Source organism: Mesocricetus auratus, unplaced genomic scaffold, assembly GCF_017639785.1.
Source record: "Mesocricetus auratus isolate SY011 unplaced genomic scaffold, BCM_Maur_2.0 Super-Scaffold_100242, whole genome shotgun sequence".
Lineage (NCBI taxonomy): Eukaryota > Metazoa > Chordata > Mammalia > Rodentia > Cricetidae > Mesocricetus > Mesocricetus auratus.
This window is the reverse complement of record NW_024429257.1, coordinates 24,240-28,777: the sequence shown is the minus strand read 5'-3', so window position 1 is coordinate 28,777 and position 4,538 is coordinate 24,240. Positions and strand designations below refer to the sequence as shown.

Here is a 4,538-nt window from a genome sequence, read left to right as displayed (position 1 = left end):
CTTTTTGTGAGAAAACTTGGAAGATTTTTGGGGTGGGGCATAATTTGCATATATAATACTCCTCTTGAAGACTCACTCTGCATCTCCGGTGAACACAAAGGCAGCTCTACTCTCATTTCTCCCATACATTTGTGCTATGAATTAAATCAAGATTTAAAAACATGGTTGGGTCTTCAAAGCCCAATAGACAAGGGAAAAAGAAAAGTCACAGCCAGGATACGGAAGTGGGGCACACTGGGTAGGTAGATGTAGGTTGGGAAGAACCGTGGGCATCTTTCTAGTCTAGGCACAAAAATGTTTCAGTATCAAAATATCTCTCTTGTAGAATTTCATGGTTTAAAAGAAAAAAGTAAACTAAAACGAGGTAGCCAGGCATATATGTCTATATCTATATATGTATCATACATATATATATATATATACTATATATATATATATATATATATATATAGAACATACTCAGCAGAAAAAAAAGCGAGGGGGGGCTATGAGTTCAGATTTCTTTGAAAACAAAAAGGAAGCAGATAAAAACAAAGTGAGTCGAAGAGGACCGAAGAAGCAGCGATGAGAAGAGGCTGGCTTGCTTTCTACACATCTGGAAATAAAAACCAGATCACAGTATCCAAATAAAGTGTAAGTGAAGGCAGACATCTTTCCTCAACTCCTCGGGGGTTGAAACTCCTTGTCCCTCCACGCCCCCATCCCATTGCCCAATGCAGTGCCCCGGGATACAGCTGGCAGTGGCTGAATCAGTCTCCATACCCTGCAGAAGAGAGGGCAGAAGCAGCAGCGTCCGTCTCTCCACCCACCGGGAAAGGAGTGGAGAGTGGGTACAGAGATCAGGAGAACCCCAGACACAGCGGGGAGGGGCGCCGGGCTAGGAGAAAATACCCCAGATTTTGCTTCATGGCCCCATGGTGGCCACTGCCGTGATCGTGTAAGTGTGTGCGTGAGTGTGCGGGAACAGTGTTGGTCGTGGGATGAGCAGGGCAGGGCAGGGGACCTGAACTGCTGCCCTCCCCTGACCTTCTCACTGTCCGTCATCTGCCAGAGTCCCAGGTTAAGTACCTTGAGGCAGGGCAGCTGCGTGATGCACTCCAGGCCGAGCTTGGCGATCCTGGTGCAGCCGTACAGGTCTATGCCCGTGAGCTGGCTCAGGTGCTCAGCGATCAGCTCCAGTCCCTTGTCCGTGATGCGTACACACTGTCCAATGTTGAGCAGGCGCAGCCTGTGCATCTGCCGCACCATGCGGTTGATGCCATCGTCACTCATATGGCAAGAGCAAAGGGAGAGGGACTTGAGGCCGTGCAGTCCCTGGGCTATGTAAGCCAGATTCTGGTCTCCAATCTTGTCACAAAAATGACAATCCAAACCGGAGAGGCGCAGGCTGCCCATGGCCAGATGCATGATGCCAGTGTCGCTGCGCAGGCTGCCCATGTGTGACAGGTGCAGAAGGCCCGCGTCCAAGATGCCGCCACAGAAGCAGAGTTTGAGGAGCCTGAGGTCCGTCAGCCCTCTCGAGATGTGCTTCAGAGAAAGATCCGTGAGTTTCTGGCAGTCCTGCAGCGTGAGCTGCTCCAGGCCCAGGCAGCCCTCAGCAGCGCTCTGCATCATGCTGGCCAGGTGCCCGATGTCCACGTCCGAGAGGTGGCAGCAGCAGCGGAGGTTAAGGCTCTTGAGGCGCTGCAGCCCCCAGGTAATGAGCAGAAGGCCAGTGTTGGTGATGTTGCTGCAGCCTCCCAGCTCCAGAACCTCCAGGCCCTTGAGGTACTGGGCTATGCGGCCCAGGCTGCTGTTGGTGATCTGCTTGCAGAGGTTCAAGTTGAGAGCGCACAGTGAGCTAATCTCCTGCACGAATGCATGGCCCAGGCCATTGTCGGTGAGGTTGTAGCAGCCGCTAAGGTTGAGGCTCTCGATGTTCGCCATGCCCTGGATCACTTAGCTGAGGCTGCGGCAGAGGCTGAGGATCTGCACGCGGCGGATGCCCCGGGCCTGCAGGATGGGGAACAGAGATGGGTTCTCCCTGAACAGGTGCAGCTTGGCCTCCATGTCCCGCTACACCGACTTGTGGTAGGCGGCGTCCCGCCAGGCCGTGCACACCTGCGCCGCGCGACCCTCTCTCGGACGTCCAGGTAGCCGAAGATCATGGCCAGCAGCTCCGGGAACAGGCACGAGATGTGGGTCTCCATCTTCCTCCCGCCGCTACGCCGCTCTGGGTGCAGGAGGCGGGGGCCTCGCCGCTGCCCTGGGAGGTGCCAAGAGCTTGCCGCCTGGGGCCAATGCCGCCCTCCCCACCTGCCAGCCATGCCACCGCTCCTCCTCGCGCGTCCGAGCAGCGCTTCCTTCCTGCCTCCCTTCCCGCCCCAGCGCGGTCGCTCGGGCCTCACATCCCAGCCAGGGCTGGCACCGCGTCCTGGCCCGTGCGCCACCGACCCGTGCCCTGTGGCATCCCATGCCATGCTGAGTCGCTGCTGAGCACACCGGCAAGGCCCTGGCCGGGCACTCGGGCTACGGACGGCTTCCTGCTTTAAATATGGTTTCTTTAAATTCACATTTGCTTCACCCAATGTTTCCTCTAGGATAAACCAGTGTAATTGAAGTTTTGAGTGTCTGGAATGATGACTCAATTTTTTTCTGCATTGGCTCCTCCTCTTGTAGAATTGGGATGAATTTCTTGCACCTAGATTGCAACTCCATTTGAAGAGGATTATATTTCTGTCTCTGGTCTACAGTTGCACCAGGAAATTGTGTGCTATACAGACAGGCATTTAGGGAAACATTTAAACACTAAATTGTAAAATATGTTAAAACATTTTTTCTGACAAAGTTTAGAGTACACAAATAAATTTTTCATAGTTTTATATAGCAAACCATACGATTATGAAAGGGTGTTCCCTTAATTGTTCTTGAAATGCTCTGATCAGTTTACTCCACATTTTTTTGTGAAATATACCCTGCTGAATGGAAACAAAATAATGAAATGATACTGGTATGTGCTTATGTTTGGGAGAGGGGAAAGTTTACTGATAGATATGAGGGAGAAACAGCCACAGGCCTCTAAAAATGTCAAGAATGAAGCAACAAATTAGAGGATGTGGGGGTAGATACTGGAAAAGACAAGGATGAGGAACAAAGAGGACAGGGACCTGAGCGACTCCAAAATCCAAAGTGACTGAGGCTATGAAATAAACACAGGATAGGGGAAGGGAATTGGAACTCAGGTGTTGGAGTGGTTAACAGTGTGGGCAAATGTTGGGAAGTGCTGAGGAGCCAGTAATTTATTAAAAGAGAACAGAACAAATATTAGAAATGTTGAGAAAAACTATGGACAGTATTCCCTTTGGAATATTAAATAGGCACCTCAGTCTTTTATCATTGATTTGTGAATTAGCATAAGTATATTCTTAATCTTTCTGGTGGCTTCTTATAGGACTGCTGTCACACAAATCGGATGACATGAGATAGCATTTTACAGCCAGAAGATTTCTTTGTGTTTTTCTAGAATCCTGAAGGCCCACAGAAATCAAGGGGCTTTAGTTAGTCACTCTCGCTAGAGGCTGAGTCCTGATCTTTGGAGTCCAACCCTGCAGTCCATGAAGGAGTCTCATTTTTAAAGGGAAAAATGCCAAGGTTGTGAACAGTGGCAAAATAAAAGCCATCTGCAGATGGGTTTCAAATTCTGATAAATCTGGTTATTTTTAGTCAGGATTTTAATATTAGTAAGAACTGCAATACTACTACCAATTTAGTGATGATTTCATATCAGAAGATGTGGAAAAATATACTTGGGGAAGCAGTTAATTGAAAGAAAAAGAATAAAATTCCTGCAAAATACCAGTAGTTAGAAAGCATAAGCTTGGATTAGTCTTGATTTTTTCTTCCTCAAGGTGAATAGAAGTGCCTTTGATTTTTTATTGCTTAAAGTAATGAATCCAATTTCAGTATATGATAAAATCTTATTAATATTGGTGATTTAGTAAACAATATGTTTTATATCAGTACAGACTACCATTAAATTTTATTTGATTGAAACTGAAGTGCAAGGAAATGTGAGAAACCAAATAATTGATTTTATGGAAATTTGAGTATATACTTTGGGACAGAAAGATCAAGGTTCACTTTGTGAAATGTGTCAATAGTCCATAAGGGAAGTAATGAATAGATAATACTAGAGAGATGCACCACATTCTCAGCTTGAATAATTTCATAAATTGCACCATTCAAAATCCATGTGATTATACTGGGGCCTCCAAATCCTAACTCTATTTTTCTTTTTAGAGAGCTCTCTTGTTATTCAATATTAAATGAAAACATGATTTCTAAGGAAAAAAAGAATTCTTTTTATGTATGGCTCTCATAAAATAACTAAAGTATGTGTGTGTGAGTTTCTGTGTGTGTGTGTGTGTGTGTGTGTATGTAAATCTACTTCAACATTTATACTCTGATTTAATCATGCAAAATGAGAGAGGCCTGGGCTGGGAGCAATGAGGTAGTGGAGTAATTAATTGTGATCAGGGGTTAAAGGCCATCCTAAATCA

The 4,538-nt window shown here is 46.7% G+C and overlaps 1 pseudogene; it reads right to left on the bottom strand.

The window, feature by feature from the left end:
* Positions 1–657: 657 nt before the first annotated feature.
* Positions 658–2,200, bottom strand: LOC121136469 (annotated as a pseudogene).
* Positions 2,201–4,538: the final 2,338 nt, after the last annotated feature.